General features: G+C 36.8%; 1 protein-coding gene across 1 annotated transcript in view; it reads left to right on the forward strand.

The window, feature by feature from the left end:
• Nucleotides 1–14,832, forward strand: part of SLIT3 (slit guidance ligand 3) — a 533,309-nt gene that overhangs the window by 95,147 nt on the left and 423,330 nt on the right. The window lies entirely within an intron of this gene.

Below are 14,832 nucleotides of genomic sequence, written 5' to 3' on the forward strand. Positions count from 1 at the left end.
TCTGTTGTCATTAGGCTTTAGCAAGTTAGAGAATAACCTGAAACATAGAGTGACAGCAAAAACAGAGCAAAGTAATTACGGGCATGGTGAGTTTAATTTGTAACATGCTTTGATTACAACACCTCAACCTGATGCACAGTGATCTTTTCATTGAGCTGCTCTCTTCCATGTTTACCACTGTCTTGACATAGGTGTAAAAGATCACCATGAAGCCTTTTTGTACTTTGCTGATTGGATTGAAGTTCATTTGACAATAACTTATTGTGCAACACAAAATTTGCAACACAAAACATCAAGAGGTGCTTGAGGTGCTGGCATGTGAGTGAGTGAAATGTCAAAAGGCAATGATGTTTGAATAGATGTGTTTGCCTTATGTATTGAACATGCTGAGAAAGGCAGCTGTAGCAAGAGAAACAGTTTGCTAAGGGGAACCTTCAATGCAGCTAACTACCCAGGAGAACGATTTGATGATTACAGACAGCGGGCTGGAGGGTGCTTGGGGAGCGGTACACTTGCAGGGCTCTGTAGAGGTATCCAGTTAAACTGTGGAAAAAGCTGAAAAGTGAAGATGGTGATGTATGTTCCTGAAGAGCTGGATTGTAAACTGAACTATAACTTCGGAGAAGGTACGCATTTGGCTGTTAATGGATTTGTGAAGTCAGTAAGGTGCTTGCAGGCATGAAACCCGACTTCATAGCTCCATTTCTTTTAGATGTTACAAGGTCCTGTTTCCTGTGGCTGCTGAAAGGCCACAGAACAAAAATGTGCTAAGACCAAGGAAAAAAGCGTAAATTTAGGTGATATTTTGCAGGCAGGTATGAATTTGAGTTGCCCGTGGCACGGTGACTGTCCTGAGCATTGCACTGACTGTACAAGTTTTGTAATGGACATCTTCGGTAAATAGTGACAATTACTTAGTAGCTGTAGTTGCATCTACAAATATCACATGTATGTGCCTTTATAATGTTCTCTACTAGTACTACGTACTAGCTGATTAATCTCTTTTATAGCAACAAATTAACATATTTAAACTGAAGTTTAGTGTCTTTTGTGATCATATCGCTAGGAAGACCTTAGTGACACTGTCTTCAGTTTATTTTCTTCTTATACATGACTTTCAGTATGCCTGTTACTTGGCGATCCAAGTATGGACTATCTTTTTAAATCAAAGAGACTGGTAAATAATGAGAGAAATACTGATTAGCAGAGAAATAGCATAAGTTTAACAAACTTTATTAAAAAAAATAAACAAAACCAAAACCTACAACATTTGAAAAATCAATAGTGTGCTATAACTGTAATCAAATTCAGCATCTGTGTTGTCCTTTTTCTGTTGTGTGGTCTACCTTTTAATAAGAGAGTTTTCTTTTTTTTGGTGGCTCCAATTAGAAGGTTTTCTTGTACTAAAGATTGGTTAGGGGGAATTTAGATGACTAGAGCTCTTTAGTTCAAGTTACAAAACATACAAAGCTGTTCAATAATTACATTTCCTAGAGCTGCTGCCTGCCGTTGATGAAGAGGTTGGTGTAGAGTGGGAAGGACTCTTGAAAACCAGTATTTTGACAACGTGGCAATTCAGTGCCTTATGCTGAGAGGGGACAAGCAGAGTATTAAGTCTGTTTTAAAATAACAGTGGTTGTACTTTATTGTCTCTAAGGAAAAAGTATCCACACAGTTATAAAATCTGACTCTTGACTTGGAAGGATCATAACCTTGCTATCTCAGAAACTTCAATTAATATTACAAAAATGAATGGAAGATGCTAAAAAATTCTCATAAGGATGCTGTAGTACTCAAAAGAGATAATGATGTTATGGCAGAGCACTGAGTTTGTTGACATAGCGCAGGAGGGTTTCTGTGCTAAATATAATGTAGGACACTCCTTTTGTGCACAGAATATCCCAGTTCTGAAGTTAGTATTGAAGGAAGCTTCTGCCAGAAAGCCTTATTTTAAACATTTCCAGCAATTTGAGAAGCAGCTAAATTTTTTAAATATATACTGTTTTATTTTGTTTGTGACAAGTTGTTCAAGGAATTTGAGAACACTTATGAAACTATTATAGATACTGCTTTGGCAGTGATGTTTCCTTAATTTAAGAACAAAATCAGGTTGTTTAGATATGTTCAAGTTGATAGAAATCTCAGTAATTCCAACAGTAGTTGCTTTGGCTAAAAGAAAAAATATGTTCTTTGTCTTTCAGCAGAAGGATTTTAAGGAAGGATTTATATGTATTATTCTAATATCAAGAATCTGTAGGCCAAGCATTTTAGCAATAGAGCCTAACCTGGTGCTTAAATTTAAATGTGCATGATATGACGTAGTAGTAGGCATAAATACCAAATCGTACTCTGAGTGGCAGGCGAGAGCAGGGCAGAGGCAGGGATTAAAGGAATGAAGTTTTTAATACTAAAGTCTAGAGAGAAAAGTTGGTCCGAAAAGGTGAAGGATGCCTAGGTAAAAGTTAAGTGGTGAGAGAAATTACAAAGTGTGCGTGAACAAAGAAACAAGTTACAAAAGCCATTGTTAAAGAGGTCTAGCTAGAGCCGAGTATCTGCTTCCTTTTTTTTTAGTTAGCTTAGAGATTTGCAGTGTAATATGTCACCCATCTTGTTGTTGTTGTTGTTGTTAGGCAATAATTTTGTGAACCAAATAATGTTTATTTTTGTTATTTGAGTTTGTAAATTACATGTGACTATACCTCAAGTTGGTTCAGAAAATAAATAGACTGTAGGGCGCTCTATCGCTTTTCTTGCCACCACTTCAAAAAGTCTACTACTTTTTCTTTAGATCACTGAGACTGTCAACTAATTCAATTTGGTATCTTTCAAATATCCCGTTTCCAAAGTATTTTTATTAAATGCAACATATATTTTTGTTCTTATTATACATTTGTGTGGTTCCTTAAGTTTCAGAAATTTAAGAATACTGCCTGGAATGAGAAAACCAAAGTTTAAATGATGTTATAAAGAAATGTTAGCTACAAAACCAAACAGTGATACTTTGTACTCAAGTAGTTTTTACTTAGGATGGTTAAGATTACACTATTCAAAAGTGTCAGGGGTTTAGCCTGCAAATGTTTGAAGTATTTGATAACTGAAGGGAGCAGTATCAAAATGTGGGAACAGGATTCAGAGGACATCTCTATGTGAAGACAGCAGCTTGTAGAGAAGAGAATACATGTTTCAGGCTCACTTTTAAAAGCTCAGATGATGCTAAGAAATGTGAAATGTAACAGAATAAATCTAATCTTCTATCAGAATGATCATCTCCCAAGAGATGCCATTCAGTGTCTGAATGCTTTGTAGTTTTATGGTGCCTGAGACCCTGAGGTACTATTTAACCATCTTTATTTCAATTTATGTATATGCCATGCTGTTATAATTCACTTAGATCCCGCTTAACTGAACGCTGAGCTGCTTCAGCTAAATGTTTTATTGATCATGGAAAGTAAGTTGCCACAGGCAGAGACCAGTGCAGCACCACTTCGCAAGGTCTTAGAGACTTGCATGAAAAGTGCTACATTGTCCTTGAACTAGTTATCTTCGGTTACAGAAAGAGCTAGAATGAAGAATAGTCCAATTCTTATTTAAAATTATTCAGAAACAATGCCCACTCTCTTTATGGGAGTAAGTTTACTCTGATCATCTGAGGGAAAAAACCTATTGTCACACATGTGATCTCAAAGCAGTGATCTACACCTTCTGCTATCCTGTCACTAGTTGTGGCTAATCTGTAATAATTAAGAAGAGAGAAAAAATTAAAGAATTAATTAAACTAAATTAATAAAAATTAATAAACTAAGAAGAAATTTTTAAAAGTTGGATCTAATTGGGGTTCAGGAGGAGGAAAAAGATATCACTTCTCTTCTAGGTGACCAGCTGACGCCTTAGAGCATGAGATTTGATTTTAGCCATTGTGTGAATGTAGGCGAGCAAGTATTGACAACTAATTGTTGAACATTTAACTATATCCTGCTTCCCCATAGGGCTATTATATGTTAAATAATTGTCTCTGGGTGCTACAAATTTCTGTTCCTTTTATAAAGTTCTGTTGCAATCTTTTAGTATACAAGAATATTATTTACATTTTTCTCTTTTTGATCAAATGGAAGAATTAACACTGAGTCCCTAGCTGATTTATGTGGTTGGAGAAATCAATGATATAAAGAAGTCCTCTTTGGTGTAATCTGTTTATATGAACACATCTCAAAGTGCCTTTTTTCTTGAAAAAGCAGGTGTTTATACTGAAATAGTTAACTTTAGATAGCAGTCCCACTGCAAATGTTAAGGAAAATCATAAAAAAAAAAAAAAAAATTCAGTTTCTGTGTTAAGTTCTTTCATGCTTTTGAGAGGTTCTTTCTGCTAGAAATATTGGTGCACTGATATACTCTAAGGAACCCTGCTGTAGGCTTGCATCTTAAATGATGAACATTAAAGTCTGTTATAACATCTAAGGTCACAAGGATTTTCTCATGTGGTCTCTGTTTACTCTGGATGCTCCTTTGAGGCTTTTGAGTGTGAAGTGGTGGAAGAAAACATACAAATCCAAATTTGAGGTTGTAGGAGGACAAATAGCATGCTACAGGAAAATTCCTTTGATAAATGTTCTCTGCCGTGCCATTCGCTGTGACATGTTTGGGGAATATTTTATCCTTTGAAGCAGTATGCTTTGTTCTCTTTTTTCTTCTACTTTTTTTTTTTTTTTAATGTGCTATATACCAGTCATCAGATTGTATTCTAGATTCTGGTTTTACTTTCATTACATGGCAACATGCTTTCTCCATTTATCTTGTTAAGCACTGTTCCAGACTGTGAAGAAAGGTTGCTCATGCAAAAACTATGCAAGTGCAAATCTGGACATATTCAGAAAGCTGCTGGATTCATTTTGCTCAAGCTTTCAATTGATTTTAAGGTATGAAAACCTGGGCTTTTATCCAACTGGCCAGACCTATTACACCATCTGCTTTTGCAGATATTACACCTTTCTTTGGATCTGCTAGAGATATATTAAGGTATTCACAGACCCTATGGTGATAGGCACCATTTTGGATGTCATCAATGATGGGGCAGTGGGAAAGCTGACTTCAGTCAAATTGGATCTGGTGAGGTGAGATGTGGCTGAGATTTTTCATAAAGCCAATCCCCAAACAACAGGATGGTTTAGTTCCTGTTTAGGATAAATGTGTCATTAACATAGAGACCTAAGTAAAAAAATGAATTTAAATGTTTCTGTCATGTTAGGTAAATTGATGCTGTTTACAGAAAACAATGTTCACTAATGAATATGTAAGAGTAAAATGTTTTATGATAAAACCCAGGAAGTTAGCCTCGGATTGATATTCAGTTCTTCATTTGGGCTTTTTATGGGTCCTTAGGGGAAAAATGTAAACTCTAATTTTGGCGTGTATGTTTCTTCTTGTTGGGCTTGTCCCACCTTAAAGGTTTGAATATGGTGGCCGAAGAGGATCCAAGTTTGGATCTGTGCGCACAGGCATGTTTTGTGTGATTTGACAAGGAAGTTATGGTGAATATCATTCTCCCTTGTTTCTTTTCACTTGCCTCACAATCTCTGCACCAAAATGGTGTCTACTGGCAAATGTGTTTACGTTTCAAGGAGAGTACATTTAGACTAATTTCTCTGTACATAGACATGTGGTTCACATGGTTACATAATAAAATGTTTTCTTCAAAAGAGTTTTACATCCGGTAATATAAAACTACCTTCAAAACATAGCTCTGGTTTATTTGTGAGCAAAATCCTTGTGGAATCAGACTGTGCACAGCGCAGATGGGAAATGTGTGCACCATAGAAGGGAAGTTTAGAGATTAGATCCTTGAGATTTTAAGTCATTCAATGAGCAGCAGGAGAAAAAGTACCAATTTCCTGTAGGTTTATTTGATGACTGATTGACTTGTGTCTAAGGATGCAGTTTCTTGAGATGTTGGCTTGAGAGCAAGAAAGCTGCTTGCATACATCATCACCCTTCCTTTTGACTTCTCATTTCTGCTAGGTTGGAGCTCTCCTGATTTTGTTGATACACTTGATTGTGGGCCTCACTGAAGTCATCTGCCTTATTGATAGTCTTTTTTTGGTTCTGGAAAATGGATTTTCTTTTCAATCTGATTATATGAATTAAAGCTGAATCCCTCCCACAGTCATACTGGCAAGAGCTGAGGCAGTGCTAAACTGTGGTGCATGGGCAGGAAACGGCATGAGTGTTTCCTGAGCTGTGTGCTTAGGAAAGCTGCTTTTGACAATAGGACCACTACCTCCACTGTGCCCGTGCAATATTTACAGGAGCACCTGATGAATTGCAATGGGAAACTGACTTTAATGTTCACTTAATAAAATGATAATGAAGCCTACACTTGATCTAGTTTACGGCACAGTTCCACAAATGGCTGTGCTGGTACAAGTGCAGGGCATTATACCATGCTACAGGGGTTGAAACGAACAGTGGAAGAAGACGACGACAAAGTCCAACAGAATTTGCCTTGTGTAATGGTTGCGATCTGTCTTGATTTGTTTGAACAGAGTGACTTGGTCAGGTGAAGCCCTTCAGTGGCATGAGAAATTTGTCCATCTGTGAGAGCAACTGAGCAGGTGCAGGGCGACTAGCTCCCACGTGTAGCAAGAGAGGACAGCGAAAAGTAAGACTAACAGCTTCTCGGAAGAGCTACTTGCAGTAATTCTTGCCAGTTGAACAAAATATATTTTAAGGAATGAAATCATAGAGAACTTCGACAATATGTTTATGAAAAAACTCAACATACTGTCTGTTTGAATTAATATTTAACGAAATACCAGATTATTCTTTTCTCTAAAGCTTTAAACTACATGTTTTAAATTGAAAGAAGCTGGAAATACAGACTGTAAGATGCATGAAGGCATCTTAGGTAGTGCTGTTAGATAGCCTCCACTGAAGGATCAGTCCTAAGCCAATGTGAAGCAAGCACTTCATCGGTGAACCCTCTGGTTTATAGAGAGTAATATGTGCATGATTATGACATATGTCAGTTTGAGAGAGAGATGCAGGAGGGATATCTTTATTAACTGCAGTTTATCAGGCAAACCAAATCTCATATTCTCCCGAGTTTAATTTGTACCATCTAAGTAGCAGCCAGTATTAAATACAGATTTAGCAGGAGAGGCCCAAGGTGGCCACGTTTTGTTCATTTACAGACTTCAACCCCAAATGAGTAAATTAGTTGGTTTGTGCATCTGCAACACCAGCATGCATTTTTGTGTGTATACAATCAAATATGGTTTGCAGCCTTCCTTAAGTACACGCAGACACCTTTGAAAAAGGGGAGTCATAGCATCAGGCCGTGCACATGCACATCTGAGTCACTCCCAAATATGATGAGCTGCTTTTGAATTTTTTTTCTTTTCTTTTTTTTTTGAGAAGAAAGCATTTAGCAAAATGCTCAGACTACAGATAGTTTTGAAAATGACTGCTATGAATGCATGGATAATAATTGTGATAGACCGCTTGTCAGATTTGGCAAAATTAAATACTCTATGAAATGGGCTTTATTTCACCAACGTTTTTTTGCTTCAGAAAGGAATGTTGATGGACGCTTCAGTATCGCCACTTGCCCATGTTTTGACATTCTTATCAGCTATGTGCTATTTGGAGGGTTGTTTGCTTTCTAATGGCATTGCTTTTTGAAGTGTTTTTTTTCATTTAAATGTACTGGTATTTTAAAATTTTGGTTTATAGGGATTTTGGTGGATCTCAAAATACACAGGCTTCACATTTAAATAGAAGTTCATTTCAAGATTTTTAAGTCCTTTTCTAACTGGAATTTCTTTCTGCCACAAAATTTTACAATATATCTTCCCCTGTATAATATGGTTAGCCACCATGCTTTTCCTCTGCGATTGACAATAGCATACTTCATGTGGATTTCGGTAAAATGTCATGTTCCAGAATTGAAATTCCTGTCTTTGATATGCATTTTATTTGTGCACATTTATTCTTTTCCAGCTAAACCACTATGAACCCTTTAACAGTTAATGACTTCTAAAAAGAAGTTCCTTTATTATTATACATGTGAAATTATCATATTTTAACATCTACAAGAGCTTAAAAATTACTTTTGAAATAGGAAGACATTAAAACTTTTTGAGGGGAGTGATTGATTAATTAGGAGCATCCAATGATTTTCACATGTGCTGATTTCTATGAATTTTACTCTATTCTGTCAACTTTGGGAGAAGCAGGTCTGTTAAATGAGTTTCGGAAACTGATTCCAGGCCTGATTTCTTCAAGCAAGGGATTGGTATGGGAGGAATGCAGTTATCCTGCATTCTGTGGCCTGGAAGCCTCATGAGGATTATACAGTCAGAGGATGACTTTTTTTTCTTTTTCAAATGTTTGTGCACTTCTCATTTGGCTTTGTGATTAATATTGGGAAAAGTTATTTACTTGCAGATACTAATTTATTCTGCTTTGGCACAATGGCAGTGTTAGTTGATGCTTGATGTTTGTGGCTTGCTATGTTAATGGTATGTTTGTGTAAATTCTCATAGCCTTAAATTTCTCTAAGATTTGTCTTGTTCATCCGAAGCTATGATGATGAACAAAATCTCACTAGAACAGCCAAAATCTAAGGGGAATCTCTAGGAGTTCTAGTTTATTTGCTAAAGTGGACAGTAAAACATTACCCAGGTTGTGCTATTGTATTTTGCAAAGATTACTTATCAAAGAAAGGAAGATGGGTTTTGTGTGTGTGTGAGATTTGAGTCTGAAGAAAAGAAGCTCCCAAAAATACTACACTGAATGCTAAGGCAGTCTTGTTTTAATTTCAGTGGTTGCAATAATAACCACGTAAAGAGCATAAAATAGGCAGTCTGAGTTGAGCAGGGAAAATTGTGGGGTAAGACCTCCATTTCTGTAATCAAAGCATGTAATAGAACTCAATTGTACACAAATTTATACTTATGACAGCCTTTATTTTACGTTCTATTTAAGAGGATCTCTGTATCTGAAAATGAGTAACAGGCTAGCCCAAAATAAAACAAACTTCAGATGTGATGCTCTTTTGTATGCATTCCACAACCAGCCTAATCAGAAGCTATAAATCAATAGGAAAATAGGACATGCCACTAATTAGTTAGTAGAACATTCTACCAATCGGCTTTCAGCACAGACCTGTGCCAGAAAATCCCCCACTTGTTGAAGGCATCTTTTCAACTTCAATGTGTAAAAGACAGATCTGTTTTTAAGAAGCAAATTTATGTAAATGGTATGAAATTTGTTTCTAACTTGAGTAAACCAACGTATCACTAACTGAAATCAAATGTTTGCAAAAGCGTCTCTGGGATAAATCTAATCCAGTCTGATTTCTATTAATTGATTTGTTTTGCAATTTAATGGCTGTCAAATTTGGCCCTGAATGTCAAAATCCTATTTAGCCAATGTCATTGCCAAGGCAATCAAAGAAGCAGTGTTCTTGGTAAATAAAATTTGGCAGAAGGTTCACTGGTGCATGTCATGGCTTAAACCAGCTCCAGTCTGTGTATTTCTCACATCTGCATGAATTCTTTAATGCATATTACCTTTTATAAAATAAGCATATTTTAGTTCATGATTACCAAGTTTTAGGAAAATTGAAATGTCACCCATAGTTCAGCTCTGCAGCAGGTAGCATGGAGTCCCAATGACCTGCTCTAGTTTTATGCTTGAAAGCATACGTAGGCTTTGTAGATGCCACATATAAATCTAATATTGAAGAAGCTACAAAGTAAACATTCCTTTTATTTCACAACTATTATTTAATTTAAATCTTGTTATTCTGTGGTATTTTAGTATCTGCGTCCAGCTGTTAATTAGGACTTTTGACATGCAGTGCTGCAGGGGTGATCCCTGAAGAAAATATTTTAAAGTCTTTTCACTTTCTAAACACAATTTATGTCTTTCCAGTTTAGATATTTGCATACAAACTGCTATTCTGATGTACATTCTTGCTGAGTTGCTTCATAAGTCTTTTAGGTTGTTCCACAAGAATTAATATGTGCAATCTACATAAGAAAACTGATGCATGTGATGAAAAAAATCTGTTGAATGAATGATTTTTCTGGAAAGAGCAAGCATTAGGAGGAGAAGTAGAAAGTTCTGTGAGATGTGAGTGAATGTTAGAGTATAATTCTCCCTTTTTTCTTTTTTTTTTTTTTTTTTTTAAGTTCAGGTGCGAATATCTCAAATATTCCTCTCTTAGCACTGCACTGGAGGATTTTTATGTTTGGGAAGAAGAGTGGACATTGCATCCATACTTATGTGATGATTTTGTGAGATGACAGCATCATGCAATATCTTGCAGTATCTGTGAAACAGATTAGGGTCCAAGTTGTATCTTTACTGATGCTGAATATCAGGCGTATCCCAATGGAACATGCATAGGGCACTTAAGTCCTCCAAGAATTCAGCTGTGTCACAAAAAGGACAATTCTTAAGACTCAATGGAGCCTGAAACTTGTAAATCATGTAATTTGATCATTAGAAATCCAACTTTATGAATATGTAGAGACAGTGCTCAAAATGCATTGAATCCTCTTAAGCTTGCCATTCAGGCTTTTAAAGGTCATGAAAGTTGGCTCTTCACATAATTTCAGGACTATGGATTAAAAACAAACATCAACACCACCACCTCTTCCTCCTCCGCCCCCTCCCCCCCCCCAAAAAAAAAACCAAACCAAAAACAACCAAACAAAGAAACAAAAAAGCCAAAAAAAGCAAAAATGCAAAAACCAACCCAAACCTCAAATCCATGCCAGCGGACTGGCTAGTTTCTCACTCCCCAGTGAACATAAATGTCATTCTAAAAAGCGGAGACAATAGCTTGATTCTTTAGTAAGTAATACGGGTATTGTATTTCACTTGCATACAATCATTTTTGCATGAATGCAACAAAAGATCTGCAGGTGGACACGAGTGTAGCACTCTGAAAATCCGTGATGTATTAAAATAATGACTTTTTTTTTCTTTTTTTAAATGGGTGAACTGGGGGTTCTTCAACTCCAGGAAGGAAGAAAACTGCTTCAGCAAAAGCTTCTTGCAGTTTTTTTACTTGTTCCTGCTTAGTCCACCTCTGCTGTTTTCCCCGACGCTAGAAGTTGGAGATACTTTCTCCTCTCATGACTTAGTCAAATGACTTGTGGACTAGGTCTTTGGGTAGTTCTGGATTGCTCTTCTTTATTTTTAGAAGATCTATTTAAAAGATGTGAAATACCATACAGTAGGCATTAACACAGAATGTAGCTTGTGTTGGTATGTGTTGGTCAGTGTGTGCTAGTAGGCATGTGAAGTCAGGTGTGCCATCAAAAATGCCCTAGTGGAATAATATGAAAGGACAGATCCCCACGGAGAGCAGCTTGGCTTGCATGTACTGAGTACTGCTCAGTTCAGTGTCGCCTTAAGTGAACAGCTCGTGCAGGGTATGTAAAAAAAAAAAAGGGAATCTCCGTGCTTGCTTTCCTACAAGTAAGGATTCTTTGAGTGGTTCGTTCTTCCGCTTTTGATAAAAGAATTCTTCAGTTTGTGTAATCATTATGCAACCCAGGCTTTTGTAGATGGATTTTGTTTATTATAAGGAAGGAGGCAGATGTTTCTTGTAAGAACTTTTTTCGGTGCTATATAACATAAAAACACAGGTTTTTTTACTTGGTGCTGCAATCCATGAATAGTCATTCTGTTTATAACTTTATGTGCTCTGGTTACTTCGCCAGTTGCTTGGAACTCTTCATTGAGAAAATAAAGAAATCGATATTTTCATTACTGCAAGTGGTGCTCAGGAGTTAGCACAGTGCTGTTAGGAACATCATCTATAGTAAATCCTGGAAAACATCCTGAAGGGTTTTGAACTGCCACCTTGGCTACGCTGTTCGATATTAATTACTTCCTGCACACCCCCCGCCCTTGTTGGTTGTATTATCCTAGAAAATGTAAGAATGGTGAATCTTGAGTTGCAAAAATGAGAGAGGATAAATTATGCAGCTGGTTTTAGGAAGAAAAAAAAATTGATTTTCATAAATGGCTCTTGCAGTATTTGACACCATTATCTCTGAGAGAATGATGAGGATATTTGCAATGCACCCCTAAAGCGCTGCTACAGGCTTCCTATCCCCTTCCCATTGAGCCTGTTCTTCCACCATCATGCCTGTTGCACAGACAGTGAGTTAAGTTGCTAAATGTGTACTCGGAGCTGTTAGAGCTGCTTTGGACAGGACAAAGACATTCCTAATGAAATAACCTCTCCACTTATTTTAGCACTGATATTTTGGGGTGGATGAAGTTCTCCTAACTGCTTAATTGGTAGAATTTGGCTGTAGAATTGCCATATAGCTCTTTTAAAGAGTGCCAGGAGCAGCGGTTGCCAGTTGTCATGTCAGTGGCTTAATCAGAGCTTTGCATCTCCGTACATCTGGGAGATGTTCATTTGTTTTTAGTCTCCTTTCCAGGTGGTTAGGCAGGGAACCAAGCTCCCTGTGATCAGAAACCGCACTTACAAAAAGGCTGCAAACATTGATAGTTTGTTCCCTTGATTGTTCAGTCACCAAGCAAGGGTAGTTAGAGGCGAAGACTATTTCTGGCATAACAAGGGTATAATCTGGAGGAATAAACTTTCACTGTATGTTCTAGCCATTTTTTTTTAAATGCAATTTGATGTTTCCCTTAAATATGACATGAGATCTTAAGCTCTGGCAGAAGATGAATACTATATTCTTCTAAACAACATCAGATACATATGCATCCCCGGATGTGGTAACACTCAGATTTCCTCCCAAAAATTTCTTCTTAGCAAGCAAATGTACAGAGTAGGAAGTGAAAAATACCTTCCAGTGAAAGATTGCTGACATCTTTCTTGCTACTAGTGCAAAAAAGGAATGATCTTCAATCGCTGTATTTCATGCTCATACTGTAGCGAACGTTTAAGGCGGTGATGCTTAAAGTAACTTCTAGGGGATAAAGAAGAAAAAAGATCCCGTATGTTACTGTAAAAAAACCCTAAGTCTTAAGAACATAGCATTGCAAGGTGTGGAGTGGTGTATTTGGGACTGTGAATATAAATTTAAAATATAAAAATATTAAAATGAATACTTAGAAATGAAGTGAGAATGTGAACGATTGCACAGCTTTTCAGTCTTATTTTTAGATTCTGTAATTGCTCAGAATATGATTAATATATTGAAAGTATGTTGCAGAATAGGCAGATAGTGTGCTTCATATTGGTAGTTGTTTCTAGTTTCATAGTATTAATTTTAAGCAGTTTAGTGTGTCTATACATTTTGTTTCTGTTGGGGTTTTATCACTTTTGTTAATTATTCTGTGCAGTAGCAAATCAGCAAAAGACTCAAAGCAAAGAAAAAATTGTCACTCTGTGTAGAACTGTATAAATTAACCTGTGATAATTACCTGCTGAACTTTATTTGACATATTTTAGTTGGATTAAGAAGTGTCTTTGATATAGCTGACAGTTTTGTTCAAATATTTTGGGAAAGGGGAGAGAAATTCTTGACTAATGCAGAGATATACATGACATAAAAGTGAGCTTGGTCAAGATTGTGAGGATGTGAAAGCTTAATATATTTGATTCAGCTGCAATGCCATCAGCTTTAGAGAGACAATGCAACAGCGAGGCAGAAATGTTCTGTGTAACACCGCAAACTGTATGGTCCTATTTCAGTGCTTTTAACATGAAATGCATTCAAATGCATTGCTGTTTATTGTTCTGAAGGTGCTGAGCCTGAGTTATAATTCTAAGAAAGTTACTACGGACAAAAAGGATGCTTCTCATAAGGTGAAAGTTATCTCCTGCTCATTTTTAAACTTTCCTTCCAAACAACTATAACTGGTTGTTGTCTAGAAGAAATACTGGCTGGTCTGTCATTCTGCTTTAGAGAACAATTTTAATGCAGTGGGTGGTAACTGTCTACCAGTTTGTTTGGAACGCTCCAGGAGCTAATAAAGGATAGAATCTATACGCTTACCTGCGCCTCTTCAGACTGCCTGTGTCAAGCTACTCTAAATTCTTCTTGACAGATTGCTAGGATATGTGTTCCTTTTCCCTGTATGCTATTTTGCTTCACCTGACTTTAGAGCCAAAGTTGTCCAGCCAGCCTTCAGCACTCCTTTTTTGCCTCCTGAAGTATAATAAAAAGGAAATTTATCATTCGGCTGAGTATTCAGTTATGGAATTTCCTATACTCAGTTACTCATTTTTAATAAAAATTTTAAGAACGGTTTGAACCTAAATCCTCTCGGAGTGAAGGAACAGTTTCTTGGCTCTTAGGTTCTGAAGTCAACTTGAAGAGCCAAACTTCTGCAATAAATTAAATCAGTGAATTTTCTTTTAATTCACAGACATCTAAAGACCTTTACTGAAATAAATTAAAGGGCAAGTCTGATCTGAACTGCCAGTCTTTAAGAAATTTCCCACTGCTTATCTTCACATTTTTATTGAGAAAACAGAGATCAGTCTTTGAATTGTTGATTTGCCAACATCTGTCTTCAAGCAGTTTAACACAGGTGTCTGTGAGGAATGTTTTAAACAACAAAATCATATATGTTAGCAATAGAGTGCATTGTAGTCAACAGTGATTGCAGTTCAGCGTTCATCCTGAGGTTGTTTCACGATCAGGGATCCCGCTCCCTTGCTGAATGAGTGCGAGACCTCCAATGTGCTACAGTAGCAAAGATGTTGACTACAGCCTTCCCTCTGGATTACACTTTTAAGATAAGGATTAGTCTGGAGCTTTTTGAATGTCAGGACCAAGATTCTGAGCTTCATTCCCAATTCTCTATGGAGGGAATTATCAACTGTAGGAC

Source organism: Calonectris borealis, chromosome 15, assembly GCF_964195595.1.
Source record: "Calonectris borealis chromosome 15, bCalBor7.hap1.2, whole genome shotgun sequence".
In the NCBI taxonomy this organism is placed as follows: domain Eukaryota; kingdom Metazoa; phylum Chordata; class Aves; order Procellariiformes; family Procellariidae; genus Calonectris; species Calonectris borealis.